Source organism: Tamandua tetradactyla, chromosome 6 (genome assembly GCF_023851605.1).
Source record: "Tamandua tetradactyla isolate mTamTet1 chromosome 6, mTamTet1.pri, whole genome shotgun sequence".
NCBI lineage: Eukaryota > Metazoa > Chordata > Mammalia > Pilosa > Myrmecophagidae > Tamandua > Tamandua tetradactyla.
In genome coordinates, this window is record NC_135332.1 from 66904254 (window position 1) to 66919541 (window position 15288).

Sequence of the window (15288 nt, forward strand, 5' to 3'; positions counted from 1 at the left end):
GATTGAGTCAGAACCCATAACTCCCAAGTCCCATCAGGATGAGGTCTTCACACACCATGGGCTGAATTTGAAGAGGAAAATCAAGCTTGGGGGGATTCACCATTTTTGTTTTGTTTTTTTTACATGGGTAGGCACTGGGAATGGAACCGGGTCTCTGGCATGGTAGGTGAGAACTTTGCCTGCTGAGTCACCGTAGCCTGCCCGGATTCATTGTTTTTATAGTGAATGGTGAGCATAACTGCCCTTTGACTAGGAGGAAATGATACTTCATCCCTCCAGGTTGCTTGCTATGAACACAATTCTGCTAAATGGACCAGGCAAAGACTGATCAGGACCTTGAAATTCTGGCATACCCACAAAGAACATGCAGGGACACTCGGAACTCATGGTGGATTGCCTTTTTGAGCAATACATTTCTCAGACCTTGTAGAAATAATGGAGAAGGCAATCAAACAACAGTTAGTATATAAACAATATTTCCAATAAAAAGTTACCTTTTTCTGAGAGAAGTCATCCTTCCTGGAATAATGCAAAGGCCCAGAGGTAGGGCGATGGCTTAGTTCTTTCAAGGAAATGCATGTGTCACAAGAGGCTCTGAGAGCAGCTGACACGGTGACCCTGTATGAGGCCGTAATTGCATGTTACACACACCTCTTAGCATGCTGAGTCCTATTTGTACTGCTGGGGACTCGCCCTTGATCTCCCCAAGGCAATGGTCTCATTTCAACAGGAGCCCAATAAATGACTCCAAAGCAGGCAGCAACTTCCTTCTTCTAGAATCAACCCCCCAGTCCTGCTCTTCTGTGTATCTCAGTATCCTGGAGCATTGGCTTGATGATTCAGGGTACAGACTGCCTCTATCTGTAGCTGGGAGCCAGGCCACTTCCCTGGGTTGTTCCCACAGGCACATGTGAAAACTGGAGTGGTGACAACAGCTTCCCTTTATTGAGTGTTCACTCCATGTCAGGCTGTGTGCTATGGGCTATTTCATTTTCACAGCACCTGTGTGGAGAGGGTACGTTTATCATTCACATTTTATAATTGCTACTTAGAGAGGCTGAGACATTTTCCAAAGTCACACAGCTAGCAATTGGTGAAGCCAAGTGTTTGTTTTCTTTTTCTTGGAGGGGTGTGGGGTGAAAAACAAAATGACTTCATTATTTTTTAAAAAATGGATCAATATACAAGGTTCTTATTTGTTGTTAAGTGTTAATATATGCATCTCACTGCAGAGAAGCCATCAAAGGCTTCTTCCCACTTCCTAGACATTTATTTCAGTTTACTTGGGGTTCTCTGGCACTTGTCTTCTTTTTTTCCTTGCCTTTTTTTTTTTAATGACCAAATACCCTTTAGTTCACTACATTCTTAAAGTAGATTGGAGGATTTATCTAAAATGACATGTAATTCCTTGTAAATTAAAATACATCTTCTCTAGAATAGCTTAGACTATTCATAGTTGTTAAAGTAAAAATACATATTTGACTACAAGTTCTTAAGTGGTCGATTGCTTTGCCTTGGATGGAAATATCTACTTTTCCCAAAGTTCGGTCTTTGGCCCTCAAAACATTTACCCCAAGCAGCAACTGATGTGACTTAGATCTTCAAGCCAGCTTCTAACACACGAGCTTTTTCTGTGATTTTCTTCTGAAAGGGCATCATGAAATCCTCAAAGTCTACCTCATCAGAGAACTGTTCCTGCTGCAGTTCTCTCTTCCTCATCAGTTCAGCTGTTGTGGCTTCAGGACTACAAACCCTCCACAGGACAAATGTGATATCTGCGCTCTTAAAGTAACTCCTGGTGATCAAAGAATTGTGATGAATTATGATATCCTTATGCACCTCTGACATGGCTGGTACAGTAAAAATTGATGAAAATCATTCCTCTTCTTTCTTAATTTCAGTGCTTTCAGTCTTGTTTAAAAGGTGGCTTTCCTTTCTCTTCTTGATTTTCTGCCGGTTTGGGCAAGTTATCTGTCTTTTCTTTAATCAGATCAGTTATTCTTAGTTCTGCGTATGCCTTTGCAACATCCATGGCACTGTGTCCTTTTCTGTCTTCCAGCTGAACTTCAGCACCAAATCAAGTAAAGATATTTTACAGTATCCAGTCTCCAACCCTCAATGGCTCTACTTAAAAGAGTTGAGTTGATTGCAACTGCACCAATTACAGCTCCAGAATTATTGAGAAGCATAACAATATCTCAACCTGTGTGGCATGCAAAATAAAGTGGTGTCCACAGGAAATCGTTTGTTGCATTGCCAATAGCCCCTTTATCAAGAAGAAATTTGACCATGTCTATGTTTCCATGGCACAGGTGGTCAACAGTGGCATTGTATAATAATTATGCTTCATAGCCATGGGTATTCTCGCTTCAAATGCTTTTGTTCAGAGACTCCACATCTTCTACCTTGGCGATGAAATTGATAATTAGGAAACATCTTCCCCAGTTCATCAATGTATCAAGCAGAATCATTGCGAATGGGATGTTCTGGTGGATGGTGTTGATTAAACCGACTGCAACCAGTTGGGTTCTTGTAGGTTTCGATGGTATAATACACTGGTGTCCTCTTTGTCTTGCAGGGATGGAAATGCCATGTCCTGCATAAAGCGGATTGGGAGAGGTAAAACAAACCTGCCTTTCTTTCCTTTTTGGCCTCTCCTTTTTTTCTTCTTCTTAGACCCAAAGGACTCCAAGACATAAGACTTTCTAAAGTATCTTGTTCCTTAAAAAAAATTTGTCGAGATTGTGGCCCACTCCCCAGGGACTTTTCCTGAAGTTGAACTATCCTGTCAGCAAAATCTTGTCTGTCCTCCAGCATCAACCCAAAATCTTCTTTGCTGACTGTCCCATTACACATTTTCATCCACAAATGAAAGGGAATGTTTCACGTCCTATTGACCGATTGTGGAGTCTGATGGCCCACAGTGGATTCTGAGATTTGGCTTCTGGTTTGGCCAGTTTATTAATGATGCGCTCTGCTCACCAGATTTCTTTGCTTATTGCTTTGAAGCAGTCATCTTTGGCTCTAAGTTCTTCCATTTCAGGTCACATCCTCTGAGTCTTTGGGGTGATCAGGAGCCACGTATCTCCTGGCACCGAAGCCCCTTGGCACACGGGGCACCCCCACAATCACGGCTCTCCTCTCATTGGGGTTCCCGGGTGGGCTTCGGCGCTCATGTGGGAGTCGTGTCCTTTTCCGCAAAGTGGGCGAGCCAGAGCATGAGGCAGCAGGGAAGGGGTGTGTGTGGCTTTTGGGACCTGGGCCCGCATCTTCTTTCTTTTCTTAATGTATATTTTTCTTAGAATTAGACAACAAATAATTTCAAACTCCCAGGACGGTTGAAAAAAATAATACAGAATCCACACAGAGAACTGTAACATATCCCTATCTCCAGATGCCCAGATTCACCAGTTTTAACACTTTGCCACAAGTGTATCATTCTATCTGTCCATCTATTAATCCATCTATTATCTCAATCTTTCTCCATCGTTCATCCATCCATCCATCTATATCCATCTATCAATCCATCTTTCTACATCTATCTGTCGATCAATCAATTTTCTAAACATTTGAGAGTAGGTCACATATACCATGCTCTTTGAACACACAATACTTCCATGTACATTTCTTAAGAACAAGTATATGGTGAAGCCAAGTTCTGAACCCAGTGCTAGAGGCTGCCTCAGGAATCCAAGCTCTTCACCACTCTCCTTGGACATTCTTGGACATGGACCACCTTAGATTTCTTGGGTCTGTCCTGCTACCAGCTGAGTGGAGAAGCAGTGTAGTGTTAGGGAAACAGCACTGGGTTTAGAGTCAGACAATTTGAGATTAAACTCCTAATCACAACGTAAGAATCTATAGTACTTTGAACCAATATGCTCTTGCTTTATGGGTCAGGAAGCCAACACCAGCCCTTTCTACTTGAGATATCCAAATGTATAAGAAGGGACTTTGTAAACTATAAAGCAGCCCATGGTGTAAGGGATTATTATTTGCTCACAAATGCCAAAAAATAAAGACTTCAGCAGGGGTTCTGCTATCACTGATGAATCCGACAACTTTTATTTCTGCAGGCCAAATGATTCATTTTGGTGTGCCAAATTGTATTGACTGGTGTTGACTTTCTTGTGTTGAGAAGGATTCTGAGGCTCTATGGACTCTGCAGATGAGAGTACAGTGACTGATAAATGCCCCAACTAGAGAGAGGAGAAGGGCTGTATTCGTCACTGATTTATTCCATACTGATCTTGGGGTTAAGCGGAGACAAATGAAGACAAAAGGAGTAGGGTGTGTTTTCCCTAAAAGCTGTGGAGAAGCTCAAACGTGAGAATTTGGCCAGACTTCTCTGGTGGCGATTCCATCAGCATCAGAGGAGTCCTCAAGTACCTTGAAGAGCTGTGGGAGGATTCGTTCTCCCACTGTAACAGCAGCTTAGCTAATTTTTCATCATTGAGGCATGACTGGGACTGGTTCCTAGGGTGAGAAGCAGGGCCAGGAGCCATAAAGAGAAGCAGATCTCCCAAGACTGGGGCACATGACGTGATGAAAAGCTCCGACAGAGGATGAGATAAGGTGTGCTGAGTGGAAGGCCACAGGGCTGATCCCATGACTTGCGGGATGCCTTCTATTAAATCCAGGCGTCCCACCCCATCATTCACATGAGTTTTTCCTATTCTTTGTCCATCAGTTAAGAAAACTGTGAGCAAAGAAACTTCGACCAAAGCCCAGGGCCGTGACTCTGGGGAAGCCGTCCTTGGTGTGGCGGGACATGGGGCAGCGACATTTGGAAGGGTCCTTGGGAAAGAATTTGGAACTCTAGGTAAATACGACTCTGTCTGGGTGGTCAGCCAACCATCAGGGACCTAGGTGAGAGGCCCAGAGTTTTCACCACTCTCCACGCAGCAAGTATTTTCAAAGCAATTCCTAGCACTTTGTACTCTTTTATTTTTAAAAATAACATTTATTGCCTATTTAAACAACTCTAAAAGATGAAATAAAACACCCATAGTGTGACTCAAAAGGGGTTTTTGCCTTTTGAGATCCATCTTTCCAACATGATCCCTGTACAGGTAAACGGAAATAAAATTAAGATCACACTCCAGTAGGAGTAGACTCCAGCCATGGGGGGCTATTTAAATTAGAATTAATTAACGTATATACTGATGGAAAAGTCAGTCCCTCAGTCACCTGAGCCACAGAGGTTGTGTTCAAAAGCTGCTTGTGACCAAGTGGTTACCATCTTGGGGAGTGCAGACATAGCACATTTTCATCAATATAGGAGGTCCTATTGGAGCCATTGGAATAAGCACCATCATGAATACTAGTCTTATCCACTTTTTCTCACTAATTGTGAACATCTTTCCATGTCATAAAACACGACCATACGCTATGAGTTTAATGACTTAAACTTTCCATCATGTGCTTGTACAATAACTTTTTTTAGTGATTTCCCTTAAATTGGAAATTCAAATTATTTCCAGTTTATCCTTGATGTAAGCAATGATTCAATCACGTTCTAAAAGCATAATGATTGTATATCTATGGCTATTTCCTTAAAAGCATAATGATTTTATATCTATAACTATTTCCTTATTAATACTTCTAGGGTAGGTATGCACAGTTCTTAGGTATTTTCATGTTTATTATAAAGTTGCTTTCCAGGAAGATTGCAAAAATGTATACTTCTTACACGTAGGGTATGTAATGCCTCTTATCCTAAACCAGCAGCAATTTGGAAAATGCTTGACAATTTGATCATCGAAGAGGCATTATTCTCATAGATGTTTTCCTTTGTAATTTTTGGATTTCTAGCAGGATTCAATTGAGGCATAGTATTTTGTATTTTTTCTTTTGGGAATTGCCTTTGCTGAGCTTTCCTTTGAAATTTTTGTCCTTTTTCTAGTTGATTCATCAAGATCATTGTATATGTAGAAATTAAGCTTTTATCATATAACATGTGGATGCTTTTTCTGGTTTGTAATTCCCTTTATTTTACTTACAAACAAAATTTTACTGTGTCAAATCTCTCAATCTTTTTATTTTAGATTTCTGCCTTTGTTAAGGTATTTTGCTTAAAATATATAAGTATGAATGTTTATTATGTTTAGTGGTTTCCTTTTTTTTTTTTTGCATGAGCAGGCGCTGGGAAACGAACCCAGGTCTCTGAGCCACCGTGGCCCACCAGGCTTCCTCTTTTCTCTAACACCTAAGAGTCTAATACATCCGGAATTTATTTAGGGAGTGGTGTGAGGTTGGTATTTACATTTACTTTCTACTTGATTAGCCAGTTTTCCCCAAGCCATATTTTTAATTATTTATTCTTTTCCTACTGATTGTAGGTTTCATATTTATCAAATACTGTATTTATATACATTCTTGGGCTTTCTTTTATATTTCCTGTTATATTTCAGTGCTCTGCTTTTCAAATTTGCTATGAGTAACACTGCTTTCATGATTATACTATATTTACATATTAAAATTTGTGAGGCAGGTCTTTCTTATAACTCTTTTTATCCAAATATTCTTTACTTTTCTTGGGTGTATATTCTTCCCCATGAATATTAAAAATATCTTATCAAATTTCAGAAAATAATCCTGTGGGAATTTTTATTAGCCTTTTGCTAAATACAAAACTAAATTTGTGAAAAATTGGTATTTTATCAATACTAAATCTTCTAGTCGGGATTATGATATATCTTTCTGTTTATTCTCATTCTTGTATGTCCCTCAGTAAAGTTTTCAGTTGCTTATTTCACATAGGCCCTGAATATTACTTATTAATTTTACTCTCATTTTGCCACAAGTTAGATAAGTTTTCATCATCAAAGACATGTCTGGCCCTGGCTGCTGGGAAGGAAATTGGACTGGAACTTATAACAGAAATAAAATTCCTTAAATTTGGGGCACATTATATGACATTAAAATTTTTTGGTTGTGCATGGAATCCTTAAATGCTGTTATATTTTTGAACAAGGGTTGGATTTTGGGTACTTATTCTGTCATTAGCTTTAATAGTTTTGCATTTCTATATTAACTTTAATCATTTTTGTCTTGGGCTTTGCAGAGACATCATCTCATTTACAAGACATATTTGTCAATATTCATAATTTTAATTTCTTTTTCTTATAGACAAGTATAGTGTAGTGCAAAAAGCCAACAAAACAAAACAAAACAAAAAAACAAAACACGGCATAGATGTTTGAGACAAACATACCAGGGGTAAATTCCAACCTCACCACCTACTAACTCTAACCTTCTGTAATTTACTCAATTCTGTAAGGCTTGGTTTTCTCAGTTGCAAAAAAGGCATAATGATTCCTACTTTCTAAGGCTTTTAGGGGGATTAAGTGAAATATTGTCTGTGAAGCACATAGCAAAATACCTGGCACATAGAGCTGCTGTTATGGCTTGCCTGACTGCATTGGCTGACATTCCCAGAACATTAAATAATAACAGTGGTAGTGGGCATCCAGACTTTAATGGTAATAGGTTCATTTTTGAATTGAAATACCAGGCAATGATTGTAATGATGATGATATGGTGACGACAATGACAACCATTTATAAGCATTTGTGCCCAGTTTGGCAGTTATACCATAAAGACAATTGCAGAAAATTACCCCAGCATAATGCAAACTTGCTCCTAATTGTGTCGCATTTATTTAAACTCACTCCATCATTCAATTCACTCATTCGACAATCACTTGTTGAACATTAATGAAAGCTCTCAATAGTCCTCAAGTTTTACTATCGTCATTTTGAATATGGTGCTACCTTTATTAGGAGAGGGAATAACAGATAAACAGACAATGGAAGGTATTATATTGGTGCTCTGTGTATATGAACTACTTATAGCATAACATACATGCATATATTATGGAGTGGTCCTTTTGTCATGGTCCTTCTCCATTCACTATGCATGGACCCTCTGCCCTCATTGGAAGCAAAGAATGAGGTTGAGCATCTGAGATGGTATAAGAAATGGGGCTGGCCTTCCTATGATGAAAATTCTTTCATTCATTCAATCACAATTTACTGGTGCCAATAATAAAAAGATAAATAAGGCATGGGTCATAGTTAGGGCTCCCCAGAGAAACAGAACTGATAGGATATGTACAAACACATTGTGCTGGTCTGAATCTGTGGTGGACCCCAGAAAAGCCATGCCCTTTGATCCTCATTCAGTATTGCTGGGTGGGAGCATTTTGATTGTTTCCATGAAGATGTGACCCACCCAATTGTGGGTGGTAACTTTTGATTAGATGATTTCCATGGAGGTGTGTCTCCACCCACTGAAGATGGAGTTGCTTGCTGGAATCCTTTAAAAGAGGAAACATTTTGGAGAGACTCCCTTTTGGTAGAGCCATGAGAAAGCCAGCAGGCGCCGCCATGTTTGCCATGTGCCCTTCCAGCTGAGAGAGAAACGTTGAACGTCATTGGCCTTCTTGAACCAAGGTATCTTTCCTCAGATGCCTTAAATTGGACATGTCTATAGACTAGTTTTAATTGGGACATTTTCTTGGCCTTAGAACTGTAAACTAGCAACTTATTAAATTCCTCTTTTTAAAAGCCATTCTGTTTCTGGTATATTGCATTCTGACAGCTAGCAAACTAGAACACACATAAACATATAAACAGACTTATTATAGGAATTAGCTCATTCAACCATGGGGTTTGGCAAGTCCAAATTCCAGAAGGCAAGTCACAAGCTGGAAGCCCCAATGAGGGTGAAGTTTTGTTTTGTTTTGTTTTGTTTTGCATGGGTAGGCACCAAGAATTAATACCAGGTCTCTGTCACGGCAGGCGAGGATTCTGCCCCTGAACAACCTTCCTACTGCCCAAGGTGAAGTTTTATTACCAAGGAGAAGTGGGCTGGCTGAAGAAATGGCAGAAATTCTTCTTTCTGATTTCTGATATCTCCAGATCCCATTTTAAGTCCTCTAGCTGATTGAATCAGGAGATCCCCCACATTGCCCAGGGCAATCTTCTTTGTTGATTGTAGATGCAATCAGCCATAGATGAAATCAACTGACTAATAATGTAAATCCTTCCATGGAATACTCTCACAGTAACAATCAGGCCAGTGCTTGCTTGACCAACCAAATGGGTACCATAACCAAGCTACAGTGACACATGAAATTCACCATCCCAGCACAGATCTTGTCATTGAGTTGTTCATAGTTGAGAAAACAGAAGTTTAAAAACATTAATATTGGAAGACTCCATATATATTATGAGGTCAGAGAGAGAGAGAAGTACTTGTTTTTTGTGGGGACAAGAATGGAGCTGTATTTGTGGTGGGGAGTTATGATGAGCCTCATAGGATGGCAGAGGTTTGAAGTGTCATGAGAGAGTGACAAAAATTTTCTGGGTGGACAAGAGAGAAAGGCATGCTGATGGCGGTCCTGGCGGTGTCTGCAAAGGCCCAGTGAATGCTACCTATGAAATGTCCTATTCTTCTACAGTGAAGATGAACTGAAGCTACGTCTGTTGTGATGAAATTCAATTTAATGTAGCTTGGCCGGGGATTAGTGATTTTCTTTGATGGCTTATCAACACAGGTAGAGTAGGGAGGGAAACCACTGTTAATGCTGTTTGTTACTATTCACAGGCATGACATTTACTGGGGCAAAACAAAAGAAAGTAAATATAGCTTTTGCTGGAACATATTGTCATTTGGTAGAAACAAAAGAGGAATCAACTTTTTTTGTAATCTCAGCGTCTGCCCTTCTCTCTTCCCAGTCTTTCATTAAAGCAGCACGTTTTCAGGCTGGGGTGGATTGGAGGAATGTGAGCCAGGGGCAGAGAAGAACATTTAACCCTCTCCATAAAATCATACACAGCTGGTATTCACAGGAAGAATGTACCCTCTCTGACTTTTCTGTGTGCTGGTGAACCCACAATTTGGGGAATGCACCGTTTCCCTCCTAGCGTCACCTTCTCCTTTCTCTCCTCACCCTGCTTCCTCCTCAGGTATTTGGACTTGGCAGGCTATTCATGGGTGGAGCCCACAGACACAAGGAAGCGATTTCTATGAACTTTCTTCTGGGCTCAAGTACAATTTTCAAAAATTTCTTTTGATCCTCTAAGATCCCAACAGCCAACTCAGGTTAGCGTCATCAAAGGAGCTGTCCACCCCCAGCACCCCCAGTGTCATGCGGGAGCAAACCTGCTTACAGGCCAAGCTGCGGGCAATTCTGCCTCCTCGCCCAGAACCTGGAGGCATTTTTAGAAGATTCAAGCAAAGGAACATGGGGAGTCAGATAATTAGCTTGGGAATTTGATCAGTGCTTACATCTGTGGGAACCATTTTGTACCAAAGCGAGCTCTTAGAAATTGCTTTGCCGTCTTCCTCCCAGTCCCGACTAAGTGGCCTCATCCCCAGTTCTTAAAATATATTAACAATTCCTGGTTCCAGACCTCTAGGAGCTTAAGATGGATCCTGTTCTGGTTATTTAAGACATTAGCCTGTCCTCCCACAACAGTACTGGCCACTGGGGTGTGCTGAGGAATTGAGGGAGGTGGTGTGGGATGGAGAAGATGGGAGAGAGGTAAGGGACAGATTTTCAAAGGGGATACTTCACACCCATGATCCAGAGAGCAAATGACCACTGTCTGTCTAAATAGGCTTCAGGCCAGGCTGTTGAACAGGGTTTTTAACATAACCAGGCCATCTGATAGTTTTGTGAGCCCTCACAGAGAAAAATGACCAAGTCTTAATTATGGGCATGAGTCCAGACTATACCTGTTTCTTTTCTCTGATGGGATTACTAGACTAGTTCTATCAAAGAAGTGCTGGAAATCTTGAGTATCTTAACTGTCTACTGCTTAACTACTTCGCTGAATTTGAGTAAGGAATTTGAGCTACATATGCAAAGTCTCCCTAGTAGGTAAGTTAGAAAATGTTGGACTGGGCGGCGATATAATTAGGAAGAATTATAACTTATTGGCCAAAAAATGAAGGATACTGGATAAGCATCAATCTGGGAGAACGTATACAGAGTTGAACCACAGAGTTGTGTCCTATAGGGTATTTTAAGGCAGATTTTAGGCTCATGACACTTATAGGTAACACAGTAGAAATGTTAACTTAAGGAATTAAGAGCAAATGGGCTCATGCAATGGCCAGGTGGAAGTCTGATTCTCCCTTTTCTTCTTCCTCTTACTTTAAAAAATAATTTTTTTTCTTCATCACCTATATAGTGTGTAAAAATTTATAACCCCCACCCAGGGCTATGGAAATATTAAATGAGGTGAAGGGTAGAGGCTGAGGTAGCAGCTCTCCATACATTCTCTAGTTGAGGCTCAGAATTTCAGGAAGTTCCATACTTGTCCAAGTCACACACTTGTCCAAGTCACACACTTGAGTGGTATTAGAGTTAAATCCCAGAGCCCATTGCTTGCATGTTATGTTGAGGTACTCCAGATTAATTCTTTGGGAGTGACATCTGCCCTTCTGATCACAAGCATCCCCTGCCATGGAGTACATGGAGGCAACTGGGCCCAGGAATAAAGCAACTGCTGCTAACATGGGCCTCTGCTGAGGCAGACACATCAAAAGGACCACTGGAACCAAAAATAAAGGGGCCATAAAAAGCATTCAGGCCACAGGAACCAGAACCGGCACTTTAATGGGATACCACATGGGCTGAAAATAACGACTCAATGCTGCATCCTAACATTTTAGAGCTAAAAGGAACAACCAGACATTGCACACAGCCTAATCCTCCATTTGTATATGGAGAACCCTGGGCAGGGAGAGGTCAGCAGACTTGCCCAGGGTCACCTCATTAATTTTAGGCAGGGTTGGTTTCTTGATCCACAGTTCAAAGTTCTTTCTACTCTATATTGTTATTCTGCAAAATAATAATAATAATAATAATCTGCATTTGAGAAGCAGCAAGAATGACTTGCATTTGCACAGCTCCTTGTAGTTTACAAATTATTTTTATAATAAAAATATGTAAGGCAAGTACTATTCCCACATTGCAGAGGGAGGTATCTGAGGCGCAGAGTCTGGGTGATTTGCCAAAGGGCAGAGAGATGCAAAGAAAACACATACCCAGATTTCCTTGGCTTCCAGGCTAGTGCTCTTTCTAATACAGCACTTTGACCTGTTGGGTATTATTGAACAAGTACAGGACAGAGTGAGTCCCTAGAAGTTATTTCCTAAACCTTTTATTTTAATTTTTTCCAGTTTCACAGCTCCACTATTCAAGGTACACTATTCAGGGCGTTGGATATATGAGAGATACTTTATTCTAAAATAAATCCTAGAGTGGTAAAGACCTAAAAGATTCCAACAGAGTCTTTTGTCTTGAAATAAGTGATGTGTAAATGTCCTGGGGCCTCATTAAGTAGTTGCACCTTGATTTCCTGAATCCTTGGGAGAGTTCACTTTGCTACACTGTCCCCACCCCTATCTGAGACTCAGAGGGCTGGATGTAAAAAAAACTGTCCACCACTCTCTGGCACAGTGGAGAACTCAAATGTATTCCTAACATCAGGATAGAATAGGAAAAAGAAAAACAACATTAATCTTGGAGTAAGAGGGTTTAGGTTTGAATCCCGGGACTATCTCCTCGTCACTGAATACCTTTAGGCAATATACTTAACCTTCCCAATCTGCGCCTTCATTTGCACAACTGGGACGGTAAATATCCAACTTTTCGAAGTGCTGAAAGAACACTTTGCATGTTCCTTTTGCATGTTGTAGACACCTCCCAGAAACATAATGAAACCCCTAACTTGGTTCACACGTCAAGATTGATGATGTCACATGTGTTGGCTTGAAAGGAAGTATGCCCCCTAAGAAAAGCCATGTTTTAATATAAATCCCATTTCATAAAGGTAGAATAATCTCTACTCAATACTCTATGTTTGAAACTGTAGTGAGATCATCTCCCTGGATGATGTGATTTAGTCAAGAGTGGTTGTTAAACTGGATTAAGGGATGACATTTCTCCACCCACTTGGGTGGATCTTGATTGGTTTATTGGAGTCCTATAAAAGAGGAGCTATTTTGGAGAATGAGAGATTTAGAGAGAGCAGAGAATGCTGCAGCACCACAAAGCAAAGAGTCCACCAGATAGTGACCTTTGGAGATGAAGAAGGAAAATGCCTCCTGGGGAGCTTCATGAAACCAGAAGCCAGGAGAGAAAGCTAGCAGATGATGCCATATTTGCCATGTGCCCTTCCAGATGAGAGAAAAGCCCTGACTGTGCTTACCATGTGCCATTCCACTTGAGAGAGACCCTGAACTTCATTGGCCTTCTTGAACCAAGGTATCTTTCCCTGGATGCCTTTGATTGGACATCTGTATAGACTTGTTTTAATTGGGACATTTTCTCGGCCTTAGAACTGTAAACTAGCAATTCATTAAATTCCCCTTTTTAAAAGCCATTCCATCTCTGGCAGCTAGCAAACTAGAACACCACACAAACACCAAAAGGTCATCGAAAGGTTTATTATTCACATAATGCCACTTTCTTGGAAGAGAAGGGTGGCTCCTGAACAGGTGCCAGTATGGCTTGAGAAAGCAGGGAAAGCAGATTGGTTTGGATTTTTTATGGTGGTTGCATGGTGGGGAGGAAGTGAGGATGCCCATGAATGATCTGAACTTCCTGCTGGTATCAAAGGAGAAATCCCTCCCAGGATTTCTTACCAGCTTTCCAAGATGTATGGCAGAAGAGGAACAGGGTAGGGTGATGTTTAGTCAGCAAACATTAAAAAAAATGGAATTAGACTCTTCATTATATAACAGCAATACAAACCCAATACACTTACTTTCCTCTATTGCCATTTTACCAACAATACATCCATTCATCCATCCATGCATCCAATCATGCATCTATCCAATATTTTATGGCATATTCACTGTGCACCAGCTATGGTGCTAACAATTACAGATACAGGGATGCCCACAATATACTTTTTTCTCCTGTTGTGCTCACATTCGATAGAAGTGAACATTGGATTGATTCATAATTCTTTGATTATTTGCTAAATATCACAATGGTGGTATATAAAGAAAGCTAAGAGAGCAACAACAGAGAGAGAGATTTTTCTTCTTGGGAATTTTAGGGGAATTTTCACTGAAAAGATAACAGTCCCAGTGGATCTTGAACCATGACTAAAAATTGAAGCAAAAAACAGGGGGAAAGCCTTGTAGGCTCAGAGAATGCATGATGAAGGCATAGAGTATCAGATTATATCTGTGTGGTAGTAGATAGGACTAGCAGATGGAAGTTCATTCGTCCTCAAATCCCTTATGGATTTGGGATTGGAATTGGGTTCAGAGAGGGAGTTTGGAAGAAAAAGCTGGAATCATCGGAGAGAGCAGGGTTGAAGAAGGTCAACTGCTGGTTCCCTACATGCTGGCCTAATTTATAATTGGGTGTTTTTATCTGGAAACCATTGACTCATGCCTGTTAAAAGCACTCTTTTTTTGTGGCACCTCAGAGGTGGTTGGCCATCTCAGCATGTACTTGAACATCTGCTTCCCAGCCATTGGCTGCCAGAAGCTCATTGAAATGGACGATGAACACAAACTACATACCTTTTATGAGAAGTGAATGGCCACAGAAACTGCTGCTGATGCCCTGGGCGAAGAGTGAAAGGGTTATGTTGTTCAAATTAGTGGTGGAAATCACAAAACAAGGTTTCCCATGAAGCAGGGTGTCTTGACCCGTGTCCACCTTTTACTGAGTAAGGAGCATTCTTGTTATAGACCAAAGAGAATGGAGAAAGAATGTGCAAATCTGTTTGGTGTTGCATTGTGGATGCTAGTCTGAGGGCTCTCAACTTGGTTATTGTGAAAAAAGGAGAGAAGGAAACTCCTGGACTGACTGGTACTGCTGAGCCTCATTGCCTACAGCTCCAAAAAGCCAGCAGAATCCACAAACTTTTCAATCTCTCTAAAGAAGATGATGTCCACCTGTGCATTGTGAGAAAGCTCCTGAACAAAGAAGGTAAGACATCCAGGACCAACCTGCCCAAGATTCAGCATCTTGTTTCACCACGGGTCCTGCAACTTAAACCTCGACATGTTGCCCTGAAGAAACAGTAGTACTAATCAAAATAAGGAAGAGGCTGCAGAATATGCTAAAGTTTTGGCCAAGAGAATGAAGGAGGTCAAAGAAAAATGCAAGGAACAGATTGCCAAGAGATGGAATCTGTCCTCTCTGATAACTTCTACCTCTAAGTCTGAATCCCATGAAAAATAAGATCTTCTAAGAGTTACAAATAAATAAGATCAGACATTAAAAAAAAGACTGCGAAGGAAAAT

General features: G+C 40.7%; 2 pseudogenes; one reads left to right on the top strand and one right to left on the bottom strand.

Annotated features, from left to right (window-relative positions):
* Nucleotides 1–1593: 1593 nt before the first annotated feature.
* LOC143686695 (ankyrin repeat and EF-hand domain-containing protein 1 pseudogene) lies at nt 1594–10380 on the bottom strand (annotated as a pseudogene).
* Nucleotides 10381–14482: 4102 nt separating this feature from the next.
* On the top strand, nt 14483–15226 carry LOC143686096 (small ribosomal subunit protein eS6 pseudogene; annotated as a pseudogene).
* Nucleotides 15227–15288: the final 62 nt, after the last annotated feature.